This window comes from Folsomia candida, unplaced genomic scaffold (assembly GCF_002217175.1).
Source record: "Folsomia candida strain VU population unplaced genomic scaffold, ASM221717v1 Fcan01_Sc002, whole genome shotgun sequence".
Taxonomy (NCBI): domain Eukaryota; kingdom Metazoa; phylum Arthropoda; class Collembola; order Entomobryomorpha; family Isotomidae; genus Folsomia; species Folsomia candida.
In genome coordinates this window covers 4,124,940-4,152,418 of record NW_019091194.1, presented here as the reverse complement: position 1 = coordinate 4,152,418, position 27,479 = coordinate 4,124,940, and the positions used below count along the sequence as shown (strand labels likewise).

Below are 27,479 nucleotides of genomic sequence, written 5' to 3'. Positions count from 1 at the left end.
CTTTTCCTCGGACATTCATAAATCCCCTTTCTTATCTAATTAAGATTAACATTTTAACCAACCAACCAACTACATGTGTGTTTATATACTAACTATTAACTCATTTCGCAGCAAATCAATATCAATTCTCCTAACACCATAACGTCCCCCTCTTTTCCACCAACAAATACGCAAATGTTGCTGATTATGACTTTTGTACTAATATGAGGGCTAATTTATGTACCCATTTTTTTACGAACGTCAATTTATTTTAAAAGGTTATTCTCTCCCACACACAACTAACTTCGAATGCAGTTTCATAATCTAATGCAGCATGAAATCTGAACCGATTTGTAGATAAAGATTCTCAGAAATTGGTTGACTACAGTCCATGTTAATCCATGCAGCTAAAAATTACGCTCTTGCTTAATTTGATGGGTTTGAAACCTTCCTTCCTTCCGTGAACGCCCAATTTTTGTCTGACTTTGTACATGTTCTATGATGCATTGATCAGTCTCAAATATCAACCCGACTCTTACTCTGCTCATTGTCAGACGACGACGACTCAGAGATCCGGCAAATTGACGTTGACGACATCCATACCAAAAATACACGACATTTTCTGAAAGTCCATATTTTCCACGAGGTATTTTTATTCCTACCTCAGTCAGAGTTTAATCAACCACGCAGCAACAGACAATCCAATAAATTTGCAACCTAATCTACACGTCCTCCTTGTCTTTGAAGGTAATGTCAGTCAAACATGAAATGATACAACATAAACGAAATACTGGACTAAAAAAATACAGGAATTGGCAGACATCACGATACACTCCATTTCATTTTATCAGTTCGCATTTCTCTCTCTCTCCTACTCCAATTCCTCCCAATGAATCGTGATGATGATCTAACTCTGATATTATTGAAAATATATTGGCAAGAAAAATTGGTCCGCTAAAAGCAAGTAAAAAAATATTTTCATTTCATGTGAAGAACTAATCATATAAAAGATGTGTTAAAACCACACAAACCTATAAACATGGAAAGGGCGGATTATTACGAGACGACGAGTGACGATAATATAAAATGAAAGTTGTGTCGTATGAAAAAAAATTCTACCTACTAAAATGCTACAAGCAATATTTGACACGAGTATCAAAATGTAGTAACATTCATTCAACTGGAAACTTATTCAATCTTCCTAAACATCCTACTTTTCGAGTACATATGTATGAGTTTCATTTCATGACACAATGTCATAAGAATTTTAGCAAGGTATACATACATACTTTTTTACTTACTACTACTGATTGGCTGTGGTATGGTAAGTAAAAAAAAAAGTAGACACGCCACAACAAGACTCGTAAGTATATACCTACACAACAATAATGAATGCATATCCACACAAGCGTCACGTAATGCAAATACATACTTATATATTGGTTGAATATTTATAGATGCCAGCTAAAAATATATGCTCTCATTTTCACCCCGGTGTGTATGCGTTTAACTTAACACCGAATCCGCCTCATCAACTTTATGCCCATCCATGTGCCAAAGTCACCTCGCTAAATGATGGCAATAACTCTGTTTCAGTCACTTGAAATATAGATGAGGGTTGGGTACATTATTAGGATTTGCTGCTTCGTTGGTTGGCATTCACAAAGACATCAATGTAATAATTCAACTTGTGTAGCGAAGCTGCAGGGTGAATGCATAACTGGACAAGCCAGCAGGTAATTGATATACGTTCATTTCATTCTTACCAATATTTGTGTGAAAACCTTTGCATGAAAACGGTCAGTGCAACATATTATTATTTGTATGTATTATCTGCACAACGAGATTTCAATTAATGACCTTCTTCTCGTAATTCTCCTGCTGTTGTTGCCCTGTCGCATATGGCGAGATCATAAAACGGGCCAAAAACAATTACATAACCATTCAACATTTATTTTCGTTTTTCTTCTTCTCGACAACCTCCTACTTTGTCGAAAAAAATCGTCTTTCGTTCCTCGTTGAGGTCTGATTCAAACGAAAAGAGTTGACATTTCACGCCGTCTGTCCATTTGCTTGGTGCAAGAGAGAAACGTACAGAAACTATTGCAATGGACCAAAAAGCATTAAAAAGCAATTACCCCAAGTTAGCCCGATGCGAATTAAAATACTCGGAATTCTTTTATACCCAAAAACATGTTCCTAAGTACACTAATTTACAAATAATTTGTCATTTGTACAAAAAGGTCTGTCTTCTCCTTAGTCTAAATGCACCCATTTTTTTACAAGGGCAAGACAGAAAAGACCAAATGGTTGGTTACTACATGGTGTATGTGTGGTGTTAATGAAATCAGGAAAAGATGACAAACGCCAGCCAGCATACCGCTACAAAAGTCCTACTTACTTTACAGTACAACAAAGGAAACTCAAACTTAACATTCCATTCCTAACACGACTTACCAACTTACAATTCCACGTTGCACTTCTCTCTCCTGCCTGGCAGACACGTCAACATAAATAACGCAAAGACTCGACGCATCACACGTTCATTTATATGTTAAACAGTGGTGGAAAAAGACTTTGCCATCCATTCGTTACAGCGAAAAGTCCAGTGGATGTATGTATGACGGCTTTACGATCATTTCCCTGGTGCTTTTACATTTTGCTAGAGAGACAGAAGGGAGAAAAGGACGTGGCATGGCAAGCTATATGGAGACCAAATGCAACAACTCTCTACGTGCTCTAATGCACTCGTAATTACACACTAGTCAACTAATGACAGACTGAACATCTCAAACTCAAACAATGAACACCAGCTGTTCAGAAACCGAGCAAATTGGAACTGCTAATTTTTACTTGAACCCTCAACATAGAATTTCAGCTGGGCTTGTTTTTTTTCTTTTTTACTCTGATGTACTTTTAGTTTTACTATTACAACAACTCCAAACTATTTCCCTCCACAAAACACAATAGGCAACAACAATAGCAACTATGTACTCACCAACAAGCTGCAGCCCACCACAAAGAAAACCGAGATCACAAGATACGATCCTGGTGTGAGGGGGCCGAGGAGAGAGAGAAAGAAAGATTGATCCAAATGCGGTATCTACTACCTAAACCAGCCAAATGGTACATGTCCATTGTCCGTGGGCGATGCGTAATGATGAGAACTCGACTCGACTCTTCATTTAAAAATTAATGCGGCGAATACAACCAATTAAGCTTTTTATAGCCGTGTTTAAGCCTACTCAATAATAAGGTAGGTGAGCTATTACAATATCAGGTATCCATTCCACACATGGGAACATTGAATAACGGCCTAAAAATAGAAACATACCTTGAATGAATTACAACACGGGGATAAAAATTTGTCCAAGAGAAAAGAGTTCATGGACACGAAGGAAAAGTCACCTTCATCTAAAAGCTAAATTTAAAAGCGGGATTTCCATTCCGTTTTAGACATCACGCAATGAGCGTAAATGTTTAAGAATTGCATTACTATTTTACCGGAATGAACCATTATCATTGGAATGGGTCATTTGATACTTTTAACGTGAATACATTTTTAAAGTCCTCTCTCTCTTCATAAGCTCTCCCGTCAACCAACCAACCAACCCGACATTCATCCATAGTCTAATGCAATCTCAAAATTCGACTCCTACCAAAGAAGGAGAGAGAGAGAGAGAGAGAAAAGATCAAAGACTTTTCATTATCGCTACCGCCACCCATTATCCATTCTCATCGACTGCAAAATGCCACCGTTCAGCAAAATATACTTTTTTCTCTCTGTGTGTGGCTTATACCAATTTGAACCCAACTCACTCACTCCAAGTGGAATTCACCTCAAAAAATAGCAGTAGTAGCAGTAACACTGAGAAGAAAGTAAGTGTAAGTACTCAAACTATTACAAAGTATTAGAACCATTATTATCGTTTCGTTCCACCCTACTAAACTCTTTCCTCCTCTTTCTCTTTATTCCTTTCAAGATCTAAGAATAAGTTGCAGTAAGCAGTATATTCTTCAAGTCACTAAAACCTGTGTATAGCATGGAATGGTCGATATTGTGCAAGATTTTTAATCAAATTACCACCAAACCCGACACCACCACTAAGGAAACCTAAGCCATGGCCAAATTGTAAGTAGACCTACGTACGTACATATCACACTGCGCACTTATTCCTTGATGTCGAAACAAGTGACCTGAACCACAAAAGCAATAATTGGCTTTGGGTGAAAGCCGGCAGTGGTGGTGTATGTACTTTACGTACGTAAGCAGTCGGAGGAGGAGGAGGAGAAGAAGAATGCTGGCGGAACATACCAACACCGTTTCTTGCAAGTACTTAACATTCATCAATGCCACAAGCCGGTTGTTTAAAAACCAATAAAACAGTCGTACTTGGAGTTCGAACGGTCGTTTACTAATAGTCGTCGCAGGAGGAGCGCCAATACATACTCGGCTCGCTTAAGATAATACAAGTATGGATGCCACGAACATTCAAGTCATTACACTGCTCAAGAAGAAAACACGAGGATAAATATGTAGTAGGTCGGTGGTGGTGGTGCCTATTTGTGATGCTTTTCCACTTTTGTCGTCCCTTATCTGTTCTGTTCTCTGTTTGTCTTTAGTTTAGCCTCCTCATGTCCCGCCATACGTGCCTCTACTTACATGTTCTCGAAGCAAAATCAATCAAGCACGAAACCGAAAAAGAAAAGACTGTTCGGACACACAATTGAGAATTGACCAAATTGTCTATTCCCAAGACACAAGATTCAATAGAAGGAGACAGATCCAGCTTGGTTTCCTTCCTTTCTTCCCCAGAAGCAATATCAATAATAAAATTGTTACGTAATTCGCCTACTACTAGATATATCCCCCTATTTACTTATTCCACCCAACATTTGAATTCACTCGGCACATCTACGAAATAATGTGGGAGCTGTATTATGCACATGCAGTACGCTCGGCCTACGGTCTTGTCCCACCGATATTATGACGACGACGAGGACGACTCCTGCTCTGCTGATTCAGACACACAATCAAGGAAATAAGGAAACGAGAAAGAGACAAGAAAAACCAATGAAGCAACCATCTATTTTCTCCTTTCTACGGTCAGTAACCACACCACCGCATCACGCGATTGGAATCGAATCCAAAGTTAAATTCAGAATTCAATTCGACTGCAGTGTAAGAAGAATACCTACCTACTTTCCATCTTCTTATGCATAGATAGGACCTAACCATACCGATTGGGGAGTTATTCTACCTTCTCAACCACACAGAGATCTTTATCTGTCTGCGACAGAGAAATGCCCACAGAAATAGAAATGAAACTTTTTTTTAGACCAGGCAGTCTATATCTATCTACTACGTTTCTATACTTGATTTCAAGGTAAGCCAAGCAGAAGAAAGTTTTGTCTTGCCTGTCACCATACGATTTCCATCCATGTACGTTGTTTTGGGATGTGGGGATATGCAATGAATGAATTTTCCAATTTTCACCCCAGCATGCATTAGTTTTAGGTTTATACGACACGCAAATAGATATCCTGCTGAATGTATTTTAGGTGAGAGAATATGTCAGAGAGGACGATAGAGATCGCCGAGGAGTGATCTAATCCAATATATTCATTCCTTATTTTCAGAGTCGTCGTCGACGACGACCACACACACATCTCGGTCGATTGGCAACAAGCACCTATCACCTATACATCTTGATCCAAGTGATCTGAGGAGTCATCCTTGCAAAAGCAGAAACTCGTTCATCCATCCATAACTCCTCATGAAGAAGAACAACGAACGAAGGCAGGAAGGAACTAGGAACCAAGGGCAAACGATGAGGAGCAAGTTTTGCTATTGCTTCGTTTTCCACAGCCTTCTTGCCCCCAACAGGAGGAGGCTGATGCGACTCGGGTTGTCTTGTCATTAATAGCTCACAAGGGGCTACTACGAGCTCCACTTGGAAAGTTTGATGGATAAATGGAGCTCAAGATGGGCTCCTCTGTGCTTTTCCTTCGCCTTCTCTACATCCTATGTATGTACATCCAGCCAGTCCAGTTCACTTATTCATCCCTCTCTCTCTCTCTCTCTCTGCAATTCCAATTCTACTTTCATCCTCCCTTTTTCACTTGTTATGGATTTCTAGGAGAGACATCATAAAAAGCATAAACTACCCGACTCGACTCTATTCTGCTCCCACTTACATCCAGTAATCTCTTGCCCATCGCCTGCCACCAAGGCCACCACCTATTTTGATATTTCCCACATTTTTAAGGATTCTAAAAACGTGTAGAGCTACATGCATCTCCTTCTTCTTCACTCCCACTCCCACTGCATTCGTTTACGTACTTGTTAGGGGGCAGATTGGTCGTCGGGTGAAGGAGTGAATGTAAGGGTCCTTAAAACTTTCTCTCTCTCTCTCCTGAGTTCACCCTATGTCAGTAGTCATAGCTTTATCACCATCATTCGCACATCCACTAATACACACTGACATTCCCATCGCATTTATGACATTGCCACGACCATCAATCCCCTCATCATCTTGTTATCCAATTCCACTAATGAGACTTACATCGCCCAATTCCACTGCCCTTTCTCAAATTCCTCCACGACTCTTATAACTCAAAGTAGTACAGGGGCTTTAGTATTGTAATCATATTACAATACAGGCTTCAGAAAGCATACCCGCACATATTTACTACATTTCCCATCATAATAATCACATACTTATTATGAATGAAAAGCACAAGTTCACACAAAACTACTAGTACAAGTCCATCAACGCTTTCACTCATATCTTCATTTATTTAATAAACGCCCTCAAGAAGCTGCCCAGTGCTCATTTTGGTGATTTGATGATGATGGTGGTGGTGCTGGGTGTAATGCAAATTCAGAAAATTCCATTCCATCCATACAACAATACCGTAAGACTCGATTTCCACTCCCTCCTCTCTCCTCGTATCCTATAAAGCATCCCATTCCACACACAAACCCATCCAAAATGTAATTCAACGGTGCATGTGAACGTGAAATAAAATTCTAATGACGAGGAGAGAGATCCCACAAGAATCTCAAAAATGTCCTTATTGTTCTTCCCCCCATAGGAGAAGGTGGAAGAAGAACATGACATCAAAACATATACCCAACATATGGATCTCTCGAACCCACCAACCAATGATGCGAGTGCAACGTCTCAAACATTTGAAACGAGGACAGACAAGGAAAAAAGTCCCAACTGACTGGGAAGAAATGTTGTTCTCTCCCATCAGACAGCACATCTTGTACACGTTCCATGTAAACAGCAGACCTCTCTTTCTCGCTTCACGGAGGAAAATAAAATCGCTTCGGGACTCGAACCTACGTATGACTCACTGTGGGTGAACTCACTCTTATGTACCTCCACACACGGGATGAAGCAAATCTACTAAACCGCTCTTCTTCCCTCTTAACCACGAACGTGCAAAACAAAACAACCAGCGTATGTCATTTTATATTTGGATAAGAAAGAAAACTTGGTTTCTTCTTCTTCTTTTATAGCTTAATGGAAGCAAGTCAAGTTCTTCTTCGCAGAGAAAGTGGAAGCGAAACATTTCGTTTCATCTTTTTCTCCAGCGAGCAAAAAGTTGGAGAGGAGTGACTACGCCGCCACCACGGCTACCACCAGCTCCTCGATTTTCACGGTTCAAATCTCCAAAGTGAATGCTATCTCACCCACAAAGGAGAAGATATGCATGCAGCCTCACATGGGAGAAAGTTGGGCCAAAATCACAAAGAAGAACTGGCTCAAGGTTGCCATTATTTTGCATTTGAGTACCAAGTGAATTGTAATTCAATGAATTTGCAAGAGAAAGTATGTTAAGAAAAAAAGTTATACAAGGCACGCTACAAATTTTTGCAGCTGGATGTACACAGGTATGCAAAAAGATACAAAATATGTAAATATGAGTGCCACCAGCAGAGCAAAGTGCAATCTAAACATTTATTGAGCATCCTCAGAAATTTGCTGCTCCACATGAAAGCTGTTCTATTCTTTGTCCACCTTTTACACGACTCTATCCACACTTTCTCTCTCTTTTATTCTCAACTTGGTGAAAATATTGCATCAAATTGTGGCAGAGAAGCGTGTAATAATAGTTTTGTTCACTTTATTCCTTCCCCCGGTTTAGGCTCCTCTCTCAACCAGACTTATTCAAGAGTAAGTACGTATGCAAGTCAACAACAGCAAGAAGAATGGGACTCCTCACCAGGGGTTTAAAATCTAGTTCTGAGCAATCTGGTCCTGTTCGGACACAAAGGACTAGTCACACATTCAGTGTGGAGAGAAAGTAAGATGATGATGACGGTGTGTAGTGAGTGGTAGATTTCCAAAGTTGCATCTTCCTCCTTACGTTACGGGTGGATATCTATGGAGTTTCTATTCAGGGAACACCAGCCAACTAACTACGACGTATGTATACACATGATCACAACCAGGAACAAACCTCTTGTGGCACATAACCGTGTGAAAGTAGTGCAGCACACCCCACTCTGCATTACACTATCAGTTTCTCGTATTGTTATCAAGTACAATGCAACTACTAAAGGCACTTTATTCTGCACACATATGTACAAACACAGCAACCATTATATGAGGACGACTACATACTACTTTCATTTGCATCGCTTTCCAGGAAAGTACAGAGAGAGATGAGCCAAACATAACGACTAAAATGGGGAGACGAGGAAATAGTCGAGGGAAAGTCACATCATAACAAGCAAAGCTTATATGTACGGATATATGTATGTACACCATCCGAAAAAAGGTCGACTATGACACCAACCAACCACCGTTAGTTTCACCCGTCCCATCTCATTTCATTTGTTTTGCCAGCATTCCAATTGAGAATTTAATAAATAACTAAGACCATCCACCAGTCAGGCAGAGCTACACACAGACCAACAACCAGCGGAGAGAGAGGTTGCGTACGTACGAACGAAGACCATCCACTTTCTCTCTACGTCAGATTCACATCTTTCCATTCCAAACTCATCCACTTTCAACCTCTTCCTTCCTTCATGGCAAAAAGGCGGCGGAGAGAGTGTACAGCTATAGATATGGATTTAGCTGCCTGGTCTGGTGAAATTGTTGGTTGGCCGTGGCGGTGGTGGTTCCATCACATCTTTCTCCACCACCACCGTTAACGTCGTCTACCTTTCATCCACGTACAAGTCAAAGTATGGACGCTTCGTGTATATGAACGACGAGGGACTTTGCTCCTTTCACTCACTCAAACATCCACGCCTGCCTTTCCTCACTCACTCATTCCACATTCTCTCTCGGCCAACAATAGAAAAGCACAGTCATTCCCTTTTTCATAGAGATCCTTGAATTCAAATAACGAACCCTTTCTGAACTTTCAGGGACAACAAGATGCATATGCACGTGCATGGGGGTATACCTATCCAGATATAATGGGAGACAATATAAATTCCCGTTTGTTTGAACAGAACTAAACCCTTTCTCGCCCGTACTTTTCATATGAATATTCCGATTTTCACAAGGATCATTGTCAATTCCGCTTTACCAGCACCCCACCAAGCTTAATTCATTATGTAATGTCAATAAAGCGAACGCAGCTAGCACTAATGTAAACTATTCCTAGAAACTGGGTGATTCTGCGGTGGTGGTAAAGTTGAGCAGAACAAATTCATGTAAGCCAGGCCAGAAGCAGCGTTGAATTGAAGTCTCATTACATTATACAGTGAAAGTCATTGAACAATACAAGGCCCTGCTGCTCGTGTCTGTGAAATCTTTTATAATACGTTCACATTGCCCCATCTTTGCATGGCAGCAGCAGCAGCTTTACTGTTCTAGATCTCTACGTAGTAGCTTTCAACCATCTCCAATCACAAACATTCAACTCATCCGAGGAATGAGTTTCGAGCAGGGAAAGTACAAAAGCTTTCCCCTGTGTTAGTCACCGCCGAGCGTTCTTTATCCACTTACCAAATTAAATGCGTACTCAATTAACCGATTTTCAAGCCCCATTACATTATTAAACAGCCTACTCCAGTTACTAGTCAAACTCAGGATAGCAGCGCAGAGTGCAGTCACTGATGAAAATATTCTTTCTCATTTTCCTACTACTCTTCTTTCTCTCTCAAGAGTAAATGTGACCAAGACTGTTTTATCCGGCTGGTGGGTGGGTTAGTTTATTCTTTCATTCATGCACAAAATTTCGCTCGATATAAATATACCAAAACCTACATATGCACGAGGAAAAGCTATTGTATTTCACTTCAAGTCCATGTGCACCGTCCCACGAAAAGTACATGTGTTCTTTCTCACATTTCACTTTCAGAGAACCCACCAAGAGGATTTACTTGAGACAGAGAAGAGTTATGCTCTCTTCTTCTTGTGAGGGAATCCCATGTAGAAATTCTTTTTGTCTTGGACCACTCACAATGTAGTCAGACAGCAAAGGAGATTGGTCCCAGTTTCCCGGCCCTGTAAGCAACACTTTGCGAGAGTGGCTGAAGTCTTCATTAGTTGCAATTTGTAGGATCTGTTTTGCCAAATGAGGATGTGACATGTTTAGAAAGATGAGAACTTGAGAAAACATTGACTTGCAACTATACTTTACATGTTCGTTTGGCGGTATAAATAACTAGGTCAGTTATACCACTCGTTTACCCATAAAAATAATAACAATAATACGACTAACGCAATTTCCAAATCGAGATAAAAGTGCACAAGAGAATTGGTGCTATGATTTTTCGTGCAGAACGATTATGGCGTTGCCCATTCTCATTAAACTTAATCTATCATTAACTTATCCCCCGTTCTATAATGTAATCTATAATGGTCACTTTCCATCCAACCAACCAACCGAGTGGACACATTAGGAAGGACCCAATTGATTCGCCCAGACTATTTAATCTCCACAATAATAGTTATTGGCGTGATTTTCTGATGCGCTTTTAACCATTTACAGCTCGCCTAGCGGAATAATATGAAATAATACAATGGAGTAAATAATCTCGAGGTAATAATTATGGCGTTTATCGCTCAGTGCATGCATTCCCTCCCGTCAGACAATGTGATTGTTAATCCAATTCTCAGATCGCAGTATGTATGATTCGAGCAAATAGACTACTTGATCCCACTCTGGCTCAACTCACAGAAACGTCACTCATGGTAAGTCCTTGTATTTTCTGAATGTCAAGAGTCATCGGGACAAAACTATAGCACAACAAGGTGTCTATTTACACTCGTGTATATGGATAATCTGAACTGTGACTCTACATAAACAAATGTACAAAATAGTCTTATAATATTTTGTTACGCAAGAGTCCCTCCTCCTCCACGAATGGACATCAAAAGTGTAATTTGAAATGTTTTTCGAATTAGATTATGCAAAATGTTTGCATAATCTACTCTACTGTTTTCCCGCATTGTCAGCAACACTATTATGTCTAAAAAAATTTAAAGAATTTTACCTTTTAAATCAAAACTATAAATAACTCAACCTGCCACGATTGGGAGGAGGATATATAGCCTGATATTTTATGCACTATATACTCTCCTCTTTTTCCACTACTACCCACATTATTACAACTTCTCCGAGAGGATCAAAGGAGCAAAATCCTAATCTTTATAACCCGCGTGTGCAAACTTTTTATCCGTCAGTCTTAAATCTTGAAGGATTAGAATTTCCATATCATATTGACGTAAGTAAGAAGAAGTTGGATAACGAGGTCACCGCAAAAACCACATTTATTTGATGAGTTGAATTTTGATATCCAATGAAAAATATGCATGTACATACATACATACATCCATCCGCTGCTTCGGATATCACGAAAAATCTCAGATTTAATACCAGTAAAATAATAGGATATGAAACGCATCCACCTCAAACTTCCAAAACTTTGACAATGAGGCGCGCGGCCAGGCCAGTGGCTTTGCTTATCTTAAAATTTCAAGCTGTCTCGCCTGCTTTCTCCATGACTCATGGTAATGGAGAAAGAAAGAGAGCGAGGGTGAGAGATACTCGAGATTTCCTTAGTTCACATTCAACTATTCAAAGTTATTTATAAAGATCACCCACCGTGACATGAACCACGCTGCGTGGTGGAGGTTCCTCCTTTCTTCTTCTTCTCGTGCAGCCAAAACTCACCAACATTCAGCAGATGGAGAACAAGACAAAGACAGAAAAAACCACAACCTCAAGAATAAAACCAACCACTGCTGAGCCGCTCATCTATTCGAATAATATCGGATCGGTTTTTCATGCAAAATCACAACTATTTACCCGTGACGGAGAGAGAACCTTCCACTCAATTCAGTACTACCTGACCTGCCAGGAATTGGTTGATCAAAAACTATAGCATTAACAATAAACCGTTACAACGCATGTAACCAAGGGGTGAAAGGAGTGTCATACGTCAATGTGAATATCAAATTGTTCGAAAATTTGTTAAGATTGACACTTCTGACGTGTTTTCGACTTTTGTGTCTTATTTGTGTCAAATTTAACAGTTGATAACCCTTATGTGACCTTTATATGACCTCTGAGGTCAAAATGGAGGTCACCATTAAATTCGGGGTTAAATTTCAGTTGAAATTGAAATAGATATGTCCTATGACCTTTACATGACCTCTGAGGTCAAAATGGAGGTCACCATTGAATTTGACATTGAAAAATAGTTAAAAATGACGTGTCACATGTCAAAACTGACAAGTGACACTTTTTCGTCACTTTTCGTCACCGTGACGATGTCATCGTCACAGGTGACGTCCAAACACAAAATGACATGAATTTTCGAATTCCTCATTGAAAAATAGTTAAAAATGATGTGTCACATGTCAAAACTGACAAGTGACACTTTTTCGTCACTTTTCGTCACTGTGACGATGTCATCGTCACAGGTGACGATGTCACAGTGTCCATCTTCGAACTCGTCCTGTCCCTTGACGCTAGGAGTTTACGTTCAAAATTTCAAGTGTCTATGTCTTTTCGTTCAAAAGTTATCGGAGCTACGGACAGACAGACGGACGGACGGACGGACGGACGGACGGACAGACAGACGGACATAACGATCTTATAAAGGGCTTTCACCCCTTAATAAAGCTCCTCCATCTCATTCAACCAATGGGAGAAGCAGAAGTAATAATATGACGTCAAAAACACGAGCTAATCCTCTTTACGATTCATTTCCAAGAATATTTTTTAATGAAACTGCCATCACATAACTTTCCGTTATAATAAAAAGCATCCTCCTGCAAAAAAACAACCCACCCACATTCCGCCTCTTGTTATGTATTATTATCTATCCATTTTTACAAACTAACAAGAATGCGCACACACCGAGGAGAAAACTAACTCTCAGCTCGTGTGTGTAATTCACCAAGGAAAGTTTATGGAGAATCCGCTCGGAATGACAGAGGTGGTTTGTTTTCCTCTCAATGGTATTACCTATTTCAAAAAAGAGCGAATGGGGAGCAAAAAAAACTAGAAAACAAACAGATGGAATGAGATTTGGAATTTTTTCCTTGCCTAAGAGTGAAAGTAAAGAAACGTGTGCAGGATTTTGCTCGCTCGTACCGAAAACTAAACCACTACCACCATGAGCAGCAAGCAAGTAAGGTAAGTAAAGTATGTAAGTAAGGTAACAGGTTTCCTATTTCCGTCCTGGAAGAATTTTCTCCTTCACGGCGGTGATGGTGATGCAGGAAGGAAAGAGCCAGCCAGCGGTGGAGGTGGAGGTACGTATAGAGTGGAATGGATGAAGGTAATTGTATTCGTACGAGACGACCAAGTAGCTTTGGGGAAAGTTAAGTAAAGATGAAAAAGAAAGTTCTTCTACGCTTCCAGCACAAATGCTGATTCTTTCCTTTCATTCTTTTCCCTTTCCTTCATATCTCACTCGCCCCACAACCTCGGAGAAAATGCTTTCATTGTATTTCACGGCAAAGTAGTTTCTTTTTTTTCTATCTTTCTAGAACAGAAGCTACTTAAGCTAACTATCTCCCCGGCTTATCTGCCAGCTAACCAGCCACCTAAGCAAAAATTCCAAATCTGCAGAATTTATATACTAATATTTCCCGCTAAGAGTGATGTTCCCTAATAAAATGTTACATGCATTAAATGAATGAGTCAACCAAAGAAAGACAGACAGCTGGGCTGGCACAACCACAAAAAAAGGGACATGATATCCGCAAACATTATATAAATCCGAGCCACCCAAACGGAAACAACTTCCTGTTGTTACATACTTTCCTATTTTATCTACGTAGTGGTAGAAGCGCATCTCTCTTGTCTTGAATCAGGTAGGAATCTCAGACCACAACTTCAAGGACATTAGGATAGATGAGGGAGGGGTACAGAGTGCACTCGAAAATTCGATCTACCGTGAGTACGATCAGTCAGATCCTTTTGAATTCGCAACGGTTGAGTGGCTGCGTTTATGCAGTTACATACAAGAAAGAAGAGAGGAAACAGTGTGTGCAATCTGCTTCATGATGGATGTAATATGCAGGAGGGCACTGTATCGTATCTCATTCCTCACTACATACAGTGCATGATGCAGAGAATTTGACTTTCTCTCTGGGAGTGGAAAGACCGAATTTCAACCACTGCACATCACTCACAGCCACCAGACCACCACGTCCAGCCATGCACATTCATACATATCTACGTATGTATCAAGTGGCCACGTATTGTGGTTATCCGTACGTAGGCAGTTAAGGCTAACTGAAACTTTCTCTCGCATCCGAGAGACATACGCCACAGAGCATTGCTCGATCATGCATGAAAGTGAAATTAAACGAAATGTGAAGGTGTATGTATCTGCTGGATGTAAAGAACACACCAGCCGAACATCTCCCCAGGCATTTCAAGTTTACATGTCCAATACGAATTCTGGTTTTGTTAGTCACAGAAAAGAGACAAGAGCGAGGACTAATCTGATATCAAGCGAATGTATGTAGCTGTGTGCTACAAATCTTACTAGTTAGTGCTAATTTTCTCTCACCGCTTTCATAGCCTCCAGTCTTATTAAATTACACAAAGAAGGGAGTAGAAGAGGCAAATTTCGGGATGGAAACTGAGATGAAATTCGTGCCGCGTTCTACATAAAGTTCTAACAAAAAGTCGGGTAAAATGTAGGAATGACAGGTTCATTTAAAAAAACGAGACACGAAAATAATCAAAAATTGAGTATTTTTCTACTTAACCAATCTTTTCCTATTTATAGAAATGTCACCAATTCTGACTTATGATATTAGATTTTTAACATATTTATGTTTCTTAATTTAATTCTTAGTTATTGCCGAAATCAAATTACCTACACGCGGACAACCACAGCCAGAACTAAACATGAACTTATAAAATATTCAGCAGAAATATATGGAAAAATTGTGTACATTTTGTTTGCGTTACGTCACATGTTGACAAATATCATTTCTGCATGCCATTTATATTTACGCAACTTCCAATGATAAGGTAGGCATTGGGGTGACATTATGTATGAGCACGGCGTGTCAGCTTTCTCTACCTGTGTACATACTTCAGTTCGAAATTTGGTATTCAAAATTCTCCCATTGCCATTAAGGACGGCTCACAATCACCAGAGAGACAGAGATCTCGATGCACACCATAAAGATATGTGTAATGCGTAATGTAACGTAATGGGATAAAACTGTACCTTTCAAGTGTCGATCGATCCGTCGCCGAGTCAGAAATATTCAAGGATATCTTGCACTCCTTCCTCCTTTTGGGTGAAAATCGGATAAAACCTAGAAATACAATAAAGTACAAAGATCAAGATATGCTGAGCTGAAGTAAAGAAAAAAAAGTGAAGAATTTTATAGCCATTATATGCGTATATTCCAATAAAGCTTCACAGTTGTTTCCCACTTATTCATGCAAGGAGAACAGTATAAAGTTTCGAGGAACGATGCATTTCATCTTTTTTTTCCAGTTGCTCCTTTCTTTTCAAACTTAAACTGTTAAACGCACTTGCCTGAGTTTCCCTCTTCTGTGACATTAGACTCGCGTACGTATATGTAATAATATCATATCACTTTATTCTACTGGGCCGGTAAAAATGTAAAAATTCCTAAACTTCACAACCTCCTCCTTCTCCATCTTATTATACACTTCCTCCTTCCTTCCGATTCACTAACGACACAAAAGGAAGAAGAATTTCACAACCCAGCGTCGCACTGTTTTAAGTGCATGTACTCCTAAGAAGTCGTGAAAGAACAGAGTTTTCATACTTAATCCATTTACCCCCAAACTGTTGCCTGCTTACGTTACACAATGCAAAGTGAGACCATCAGCAGTGATATCACATTCCGTCATTCAAAGACAAAAGCGGTGTCTGGTGCTCAAATTACTATAAACTTTCAACATTATTTGCATGCACTCGCTCCTGCCAAACTTGACGTCAACTCATTCCACATTTTAAATTGAAAAATAAATTCAAGGAGGCGAGTTTAGAAGGAAAATATTATAAACTATTATCATGCTACATGAGGAACGAAAGTAAGAAAAAGGGATCAAGTGGCAACAGTGGCAGATCATGGTATACACATTTTCTCACAACGATTCTACACCACCACTACACCGCGTGGAGAAAGGAGCAGCATTGAACTTCACTCGGCTGAACTAAACTTTCTCATCATTTTGTGAGGAAAGGCTATTTAAATTCCTTTCTACCAACTTTCTCCTTCCATTTGCGTCTTGAACTTTTACAGATTTCGGAAATGGCACACGGCTGGGAGGACGGCTCCCTTCAATTTCAAATTTCAATTCATCCATGCACTGTACCATAAGCTATAATCTGAAAAATCTTTTCTCGCATTCATAGCTAACTTATTGAGTCGACTTGAGCCACCCACCCACCAGTAGCATAAAGTGAGTGTGTGTGTGTGTAGTCGTAAGTTAGCATTTCGAAATCACCACCCCATACCATTCCTCCGAGTTATTCTCTCTCCCTCCTGTCCTGTCGGGAAAGAATTGCAGTGCATAAATAATATCAACATTGGCAATTTTTCTCTTCTCTCCCTTTGCGACACACACACACACACGACCGACCATGAGCAGCGAATAGAAAAGAAATATAAATATCTATGTATGTATGCAATAGAAACAGTGACTTTTCCGAGGCCAGCATATTTTTTTAAAGTTACGCATTGGCATCCGCCATACTTCAGTTTCTTTTTCTTCTTCTTCTAAAGTCATCCAAACTGACTGACAGAGTGCTGACGGGATGAACGAGCAGGCAGACTGCTGTTGCTGATCTCGCATTACTTACATATATAACCGACCAATAGGAAAACCAAACCCATCGGAAAATTCAGTTTGCTCCGCTTTGCGCTTCCTTTAACCATATTTCACATTGCAATCACAATCACAATGGACCATGCCAGCCAATTTCAATACATTTTAATATAAAAACTTCCTCACTTAAGTTTGCCTGGGTGAGCATTCAAATTCAAGTTGGGACGTGGATGTGAAATTCAAGAACCATCAGCACATTTATGTCAAATTGTTCCTCACTCCTTATTCTCCGTCCGTCCGTACGTGTATCTATAATTTTCTCTATCTCTTTTCCATGTATATTGTGTGTGGTGGCTGCTGTGTGTGATGTATTACTACATGCACACAAAGGATTCTTTCCACATCCACATCCACAAAGCACAAAACTACAACACAAACTCATATTGACAACCGATCACAATCGAACGCCACATTTACCACACATTGTGTACAGACAAATAAAAGCGAGAAGGACGTATGATTTCATCCGTGAAACACATCAGGCCCAAAATATTATTGCTTTCACATCAACACTCGCCCAACACCAGGCAGTAGTGCACTCCTACCCGTACTCACTCACTAAACTGCCAAACATACAGCAGCACCGAAGAGAAGATCTACACCGAATTTTTGCTACAGATTTACTCATCCTCACCCACATACCACCCGTTTGTTGTTGGCTTCTTTGTATTTTTATCATTCTTATTACTTTGTTCACCATTCACCATTACCATCGTCAAGATAAACGACAACATTTATCTTCGTTGTTGTTCCTAAGGTTGTGCATTGTGTGTGTAGTCGTCCTCGCAATATTCTCGAGGAAGGAACAGTCTGCCAAAATAAAATACGATATCTAAATCACCTCCAGTCAGAGCTAAATCTAACGGGAATAAATAAAGTGGAGAGACCCATCAAGACAATCTAGACTCGATCTCATCTATAAAACAAATTGCAGGCAGGGTATGGGATAATTTTTCAAATTCTATGCATCCATGAGCAGCAGCAGTGTGAATTATATAACAACAGCGTGTGCTCAATTCATGAAATGCATAGATACGAGATGAATGAAACCAACCACTACTATTATTACGAAAGAGTCTCTCTCCTCTCCTCCTCCTTCTAGTCAATCTCAATTTTCATCCTCATGCAACCACTCCACTTTCACCAACTAATAATTCTCGACTCACTAATCAAAGCAGCAAAACAAGCGCGTTGATTCGCTCAAGTGTTGAGATGTCGGATCTCTGAGTGGAAATGACTCTTATGAGATCTGAAAGAAGAGAGAGAGTGGAGAGAGAGATGAAGCAACAAGCTACAAAATATAGCACACACGCACAAGAGATGCTCTTTCTACTGGTGGATCGACTATGCAGGCTTGTCGTTTCCATTTAGTTGAGTTTTAAGAGTGGAGTGGAATTTAGAATAATGTTGGCAACGAGGAGAAGAACCATGGGATTTGTGTGTACATTTTAAAATGTAAAGAGCTACTAAGCACGACTCAAATGGCTCAATCAGTCAAGCACATTTTATACGAGATATGCATGTACCGAAAGGAGAACAATACCCACGCAACACACGACAATGAGTGGAAGGGTGATGACGGATGAACAAAAGGGGTTCGTTTTGACATTCAAGTTGCCACTTATGTTGCACCATCGTCCTCCTCCTCTCCAATCTGCCAGTCTTCTTAGAATTTCCGTATATTTTGGCTTCTTTCCTCAACTGGTTGGGTAAGTGCAACTCTTTCGCTCGACGTAATATGCACAATTCATGCGGTGCAGGGCAGGGGGTTGATGTTTTTCTCGGCTGGAATTCATACCCACCACACCACGACCCGGGTAGATTCCAGATTTTAATGGAGGATGGACATTGGATTGAATTTACGAGTTGCTACATACAAGTGCAACGGCGTATACCGCTGGGAGGTGGATTAATGATGAATGAACAGAGGGAGTTGAACTGAATTATGAATGAGCACATGCAGCTCTAAATATATAAGAATATGTATGTAAGATGGGTAGAAATGCGACAAAGTCCGAGCAAGAGGAGTTGTTGACTCATCGCTATTGTCAACAATCACATTATTGTAAGAATGGATCGACTAAAACGGGAAGAAAATGTACTGAACTTTCACCCATGGCACGGTTCCTACTTGCCTAATTAATTACCCACCACCATCCAGCATTCTAAATTTCCAGCTCGGTCTGAATAACAACGTCGGCGTCCTAGTCCTATTATAGTACGAATTAATAAAAAAAGGAGCAGCAGTGTAAGACAGTTGATCATTATGAGTAATCCCAGTTCAAAAGAACTCCAGCGACATTCTGCCCCTTATCAAACACAAGCGTGCAATGGATGATAAAAAACGTACGCGTAAGAAAAAAAAACAAGAAAAAGAATTCATCAAAAATTCCTCAAAAAAAATTGCGTTAGAAGAGAAAGTCACGCCATGCAGGCTAAGTTTTGGTGGTGGTAGTTGTCGTCGTGTTGCTCCTTCACTTTTCACACCCACCAGTACCAAGGGTTAAAGATGAAATTGGTGTTTCCTACGACCATCATGATGACACCAGCTTTTCGTATCTATCTAAATCTAAGCAGCAGCAAGAAGAAGAAGGATCAAGCCTTCTAACGCTAGCCATCAAGGACAACGCAACACGCCTCGGACCAACCCAAGTAATAATCAGACTTTGCTCTCGCAGTATGAACCACGCAACTTTCTCCCTTTCTCTCAGAACCATCGGCCAAGTCAGTACGGACGAATATAGCTACGCGAGGACGAGGGTAGACCAAATATACATCTGGGTATCCCACCATCTCTCTCAAACCCATTGTAAATTCAGATCAGGTCAACTCATCCTCCACTAGTCAAAGAGAGACCCTTTCCTTCCTCCCATTCCAAAATTTTCGAGACAACGTACAAAATCACCTCCACCACCGACTTGATGTTCTTCATGCTTCTTTCTATTGCATCATCCTCCACTGTCTTTACAACTCCTTACATACTTCACTTTCAACTTCCCTTCCTCAGCTTCTCCAGCGCCGAATTTACGTATGTACCCACATGCATCCATCTACCATCATCGTTTTGTGTTTTATTCCATCTTCCCCACATAATAATATCTACCTCTAGTCATCTGCATCATTTAAAGCCAATTCACGATCCAATTCAATCCCAAGCTCGCACTCTTCGTCTTCATCTTCGCCTCAAAGATATCTACATCCAGCCAGCACACCAACTTGTCATCCATCTACCCGCCGAGGAGAAGAAAAAGCCCTCGTTTTTTCACATACAAACAGACGCAGAGATATCTATGATCTAAAAAAATGTGTGAGTGGCTGATTTCATCCTCATTTGATCTGATGCAAAATGACTGCAAAGGAGAAAGACGATGTACGTACACATTCCAGGCAATAATGCAACCCATCATTGCTTTCTTTCTCAATTTTCTCAGTCTTGTTAATATTCTCATCATTTTCCTCATTCTTGCCAAGTGTGATGTGATGCCCATCATCTATCTCTCCTATTTCACTTCAACTTTTTTTTCTCCAGCACCCAATTCACCGCCGCAACAATTTTCCCCACTCGGGCAGGAATTCTTTAATGGGTATTCATCCATACTCACAAGCATCATCTCATCTACATATAGAGCGTGGTGCACATTCAACCACAAATAAAAAAGAGGAGTGAACTGAAGAATCATATTGGTGTTGTTCTCGGTTCGAATTTTTATCATTTCACGCCCGCCCCCACCCACAAAATTTAATGATCAAACAGTTCGCCATTCAAACCACAAGTCATGTTGATGGTATCACGGTGCGATACGACGAAATCAACCCGTTCTTCCCGGAAAATTTACATATGCTTTCACCACTACGGGTAACGATACCTTATTATTCCGTCTCTCTTGTTTCATGTACAAGCGACTACTTGTAATTCACCTCGTATCTTTCACTCACAGAATACGTAAACAAGATCTCATTTGCTCATTCTCAAGATAATTTCCAACCTTATCTATTTCCTGACTCAAAACTTGAACTCGACAAAAGCCACACATCAGACGCATATATCATAAACAAGGTCCCAAAAAAGGGGAAATCTTAGTGAGGTAGTGCAATCATAAGTAATAAATAAAATTAGATTGCCAAATTTTTGCATCACCGCTCTCGGTACAATTTTTTACTCCAAGCATTAATCGTTTAAATAGAAAAGTTGTCATCTCAAAAGGTCCCATGATTTTGCTTGAATAGAATATCCAAATTGATATATTAATTGAAATTATAGATTTGTATCTTTTTTAAACAAATACGTAGTTCATAATTGTTTAGCCATTATATTTTACATATCTCAGTTAATTTAACCCACTTCTCGTTCACTACACAGTAAAAATGCCTTCTTTCTCAATTTATTCAATAAAATTAAGAATTCCTATGCAAAACAAATTGCCTATGCAAAAAATGAAAAACAAAAAAAAATGCAAATTTGCCTTTGCCTATGCAAAAAAAATGCAAATTTGCCTTTGCCTATGCAAAAAAAATTTATATTGTATCCAGTAAAAATGGTACCGAGAGCGGTGATGCAAAAATTCGGTAATCTAATTTTATTTATTACTTATGATTGCACTACCTCACTAAGATTTCCCCTTTTTTGGGACCTTGTTTATTTATAACTTGTAATTGGAATGTCAATAGGATGCACCATCCCCTTTCAATATTTGTATCCGGGATAATTTTATTAAATGCTTCGTTTTCAAAATTGAATTATTTCGTTATTTCTTAACCGATTCACGTTATTTTGGTCTTAAGATGTCTGGTCTAGATTACTAGATACCAAATGACCTAATCTGAAGGTGCGACACTCACAACCACCACTTCATGCATTGTACCAAAAGTGTTGCAGAATCAAATATTAGTTCTTCTGTTTACAGTTTTGAATATTTATTTTGTCTTAAATTTATTATTCATATGTCGTTGTCAATGACATTGATTCGTAGAACGTCTATGAATTTTATGGTCTTTAAATTGGAATAACTAAATCAATTCGGAACGGATTTTGATGTATTTATACTTAAAATTTTCGGGATAAACTGTTCTACAATTCGTGGGGTTCAAATTGATGATAAAGTTTGCTAGTAATTAGCAATAATTACAAATGTGTTTCTAAGGCCACATTTTTGCCCATAATTCCGGTAAAAATCAAGTAATCGCTTAGTCGGATCAGATCCCATTTCTAAATTATGTAACAATAATCGGTACAAAATTTCATCAAAATCGGTTAAGAAATGACTGAGATATCTCAGATGGTCACTTTTTTGGGGTGGGTCAAATGCATACTTAGTAATTTTTTTCGTTGTTAGGTATTTGCCTCACTAAGAAAAAGTATACCTTATGAATTTGAATGTCTGTTATGTAATTTATTTGGATACGCACCTCGTCTCTTTGGCCTTCCTTCATCATTTCCAATCATATTATATCATCGTAACGTGAAGAGAAAGTGAGTGAGTGAGAAACAGAACAAAATGTCCTTCTAACTGCAGATTCGGCCCCAAACTTTATTATATTTTGAAGCATCTTCAATTCAATGTTCAATCATATTATTACTTTTGCTTTACCACCACCATCCATCCCTTTCCTCTATATTTGAACCAAGTATTGTAGCCTTGCTATTGCCTATTCTGCGTCGTCCTCCTTTATCGTCGAGCACTTGACACAAGGCAATATCCCAAACAATCATCAACTCACTAGTTCTCTCGTTTCGTGACATTCCATCCGCTCATCTTTTGCCCTTGCCACAACGAAATCTAATCTAAAATGCACTCCTACTACTACGACATTATTATTATGGGCAGTAGCTACACTACGGCGACGACGACGACGACTACACTTACACCAGTCACTAGTGACAGACGACAGACAACAACAACACAACCCTTTATCTGTCTATCTAGCCATCTAGGAGGAGTGGAGAAGTGCTCAATTCAATCCATTGCCAACTTTAGGGACGAAGGAAATTACTATATTACTATTACCCGCTGCATATTGCATACAAATATCCAGTTTGAACGATCGAGTATCTAATCTAATAATGGAAGACGACTTGCCAACTGCCGAAATAGGTGCTACCTTTTCGTACTCGGGACAATTACTACTATCGCCTTCTTCCTACATTGAATGATCACATAGTCACAAAACAGAGTCAAGTACATGACATGATCAAACATAAAGACTTCTTCTCTCATAATAATGTGGGGAAGACAGCTTCACCTCCGCCATCAATAAACGACCAGCCAAACACGTCATGACAGAAGCAATTGGGAGAAGAAGAGAGAGTCATTTAGTTAAAATGATGTGCTTCGTCGTAGCAGCTCGGGCAAACAGTTTTAGGTGGTGAAGTGGCTAATTTATCAGGCATGTTCCCTGGAAAGTGATTTTACACGAGGAGAGGACGCAGACAACTAAAGTAGTAAAAACTAAAACTTGACATGCTTCCAGGCTAGCAAAAGTTTTCTCTGAATCTGCGGATGAATTGGTGTCGCGAAAATATGAATAATGGAACTGGTTTGCCCACGTACTTTGAACTAGATAAAGACGTGACAATGACTGCATTCTCGCTCATTAACAATGTGAAGAACATTTGAAAAAATTTGAATTTTTACAAATTCTGGAAATATACCCAATTATTCATAGGGAGAAATAACCAACTTTCCCTCAATTCCAATTTTGAAAGTGTACATTATTTAGAAATTAATGAAATTAAATATATGATGCCAGCTAGCCATTATGAAGCTTAATATACTCATTTGCTGCTGGACAGACTTGATAAAAACACTCCAGAGCCTCGTTCATCTCTTTGCCTTCACTCACTCACTCTCGAGTTGATCAGAGCATGAAAGTTTCTAAATATTAATTCAGTAATGAGCCCACTCCATTAGGGTATAGTTTTAGTGTAATGAGCTAAGCAAACTATGGCCTATGCAAAGTAGCTATGGTGTTGGTAAGTCGTTGGGATTATGTACGATGTCGAAATAGTGCTCATCCATCCAGATATATCCGCCATTCGCGGTAATGCTAATTATCCAACATACTTATACGACATACGTATAAGCCACAACAATATTTGTACTATGAAATAGAGGTGCTAAATACATTCATTCGTGGTTTTTATCAACAGCCTGAAATGCGAAAACTTCATTTTGAGCTGCACACACGTTTCTGTAAACATTCGACCAAGCTGTCAATCAACGGAAGAGAAGGATTCCCAGCGAGATATTAATCATTGGGATAGAATATGAAGTAATTAGCCGTAATTGCAGACAGATAACGCAACTCGACGCAACACATGCGAGCCATTCGTCCACATACTTGATGAACTCAAATGTATTTAACATGGATGGATAAATACGATGAAAAACTGGGAATACGCCCCATCAACTCTGGAGTCTCGTCTGGATAAATAGCATCAGAGAAGCAGATTGAAATAATGACTAATGGTGATTCAAGGTCAACAAAACTGGGGTTTATGCTCTTTCCGAATAGCGTCGAGATTATAGAATTTTTTTCAAAATTCAAATCAACAAAAACATTACAACAGAGAGAAAAAACTAACATAAATACACTCACAACAAACTAACGAGTCAGACGAGATGATTATTGACACCGTAATTATTCATGTATTCTAAATTATCTTAAACAATTCATAAATAATCTTGCTGGAGCATAACTAATTCTTATCCGGTCTAGTCTAGTTTCTGGTAAAAAGTGAAATAAAAAACAAAAATTACTTGTTCCAGTCCAGGTTAACATAACTAATGAGTCATAACTCAGCGGAGACGTGGAGTCATTTTCTTTCGGAATGTAGACAAATAATGCAAACAGAAGAGGAAATCAACCAATCAACGATAAATTAAGTGAATCATATTCCTTTCCCTTTCCGTTACGTCGTAAACAACGTATTAAATATGTACTCCAGTGCAACCGAACTCGTCGACAAAAACAAATGACTCAAGTTTCATGAGTTCACAAATATTCAGCTTGGGTGTATCGACTTGAGATTAAAGAAACAAAAATGTACCTATCGATACTTCAACCTCATCGTAAACTGGTACAAATTGCTTTAAGTAATGAGAGGAGGTCAATCATAAAATAATATTTCCTCTTTTATTTCACTTTCGGTTTTATCTTCTTATGTCATCGTATCAACTTTTCTCAGCCCGCCCGACCACTCCCCCCAATTTCGGTTGAACTCTTCACCCATCATTTCCTACATGTCAGTCTGTCAGTGTCAATTGTTGCGTGATATCATGGTGTGCTCAAACTCGACAACTTTCCCCTTGCTGCACTTATCTCCAGCCACAAATAAATAAGTGTCATTTTTCACCAATGTTTATACTGAAATAGAAAACGTGTCGTTATTGCGTAATACTCTGGACAGTTTGTACCTTTATTGCCGTTTTAAAATTTATAATGTCGGTTATGCCACCCACGCCATAAAAATTGAGTGGTGTCTACTTTTAAGTCCTACATTTTGTTAGTAGTAAAAAAAACTTGGCCGTGGTTACATACATATTCTCGAGACAAGAGGGCAACGTGACTTTTGTTGGGCCAACGAAACAGCAGCTTTACACAAAAGGAGACCGGAACGAAGACAAGAACAAATTGTTCTTGGTAACCTCTTGAGAATTCTTTCTTTTCTCCATGTCACAATTTGCTATGAGAAAGTTGGGGTTGGGTCAGCTTTACTTTACTAATAAAAACAATAAATCTTTGCGTTGGATCCGGCTGGACGCTTTGACAACGGGTCCTTTAGCCAATAAGCGGAAAAGAAAGTATGATATGGTGGAGGCTAACAGAAATCTGAAACTTGGATGATACGGATGTTTCATTTATCAGTATTGGTCCAGCAACACAACGTATTAACGACATGACATAACAAGTCGACAGCAAAAAGATAAGCTGTGATGAAATATGGTGTGGTGATAATCACGTAACTAAATTGTTTTGTATGAAATGAAGTGTGTTATGAATATGTGTGTAATAATAATTATGCATTAAATAACACGCCTTCATCGTTAAGAATTAGTGTTGAAATCTCCTCTCCACATTTGAAAATAATATGATGATAAACTATTTATGTGGACCGTTAAACTAATTATTGAAATTATGAGGTTAGTACAGAACCATAAAAACTTGTAATTTGATGCATTTAATTTGCAAAGATTTTACATAATTACTTACGTCTCTCATGTCACGTATCATAATAGTGTACATTTTTCTCACTCGTGCATTACAATCGCAATCTTGCTAAACTAAACATTGCAAAAATTAAAATAATTCACTTGCTGTCTTATATAATTGTGTCAATTTGTTTCCTCTTATTTATCGCAAAACCTCCACAAATTGCAGCTCCAATTCCACTTCCATTTTCACTCTTTGTCATGCCTAAAGACTATGTACATTCCAAAATTTTGAATGCACACCTAATAAAGGAAATAGTAAATTTCGAAATCTAAATAAACAAACTTTTACCTCCAAAATGATCATAAAACACGAATTAAGATTAACCATGATGCAAAATAATAATAATTCCGAGCCAATCCTACCATTCCCCATTTAAATTACTTCACACATAAACAACTTTAACAAAACAATGCAATATTTACAATTGGCCGTCTAATTAAATTAACGATGATGTCACCCTTTTGCTTCCCTCCAGCTCCCTTTGTCACGCTCCCTCTCCAAATAATTCCTCTCTTTCTCTAGCAATCCCACCCATCCCGTAAATGAATATAATGATAATCTTACCTTATCTTTGTCGTTGTATCGTCACAAATGTTGCAAAACTTAATTACTATTAAAGTTGACGATGATGTCGAAACGTTGTTGTCCTTGAATCGGGAGTTAAAAGAGTGACGATAAAGATAAAGCGAGAGGAGAGCAGTGGATTGAAGTTTGAATTCTGCGTCGTCCGGGGGGAACTCTGAGACAGGCTCCACACTTCTTGGGTTGGATCGTCCAGTCTCAATTTTTCAAGTTTAACAATTCAATTAATGATAATAATTATGAATTATGAAATTTATGAAAAAAAATGTTATTTTACGTAAATGCATAAATTTCAGGTTTGTCTCGTAATGGCTTCTCGTTAATGTTGGTGTCTTACTTGTTTCAGGAAGAGGATGCAAAAAGGGTGCAGCATGCAATGTAAT

General features: G+C 39.1%; 1 protein-coding gene across 8 annotated transcripts in view; it reads right to left on the bottom strand.

Moving 5' to 3' along the window:
- The window catches only part of LOC110845213 (polyglutamine-repeat protein pqn-41), a 59,081-nt gene extending 31,852 nt beyond the window's left edge, over positions 1-27,229 (bottom strand). For all 8 annotated transcript variants that reach the window (XR_004834008.1, XR_004834009.1, XR_004834010.1 and 5 more), the window contains exons 1-2: positions 27,079-27,229; positions 15,662-15,752 (exon numbers count right to left, since the gene is read on the bottom strand). The gene's annotated coding sequence lies outside the window, so the exon portion shown is untranslated. The remainder of the gene's footprint in view (positions 1-15,661; positions 15,753-27,078) is intronic.
- Positions 27,230-27,479: the final 250 nt, after the last annotated feature.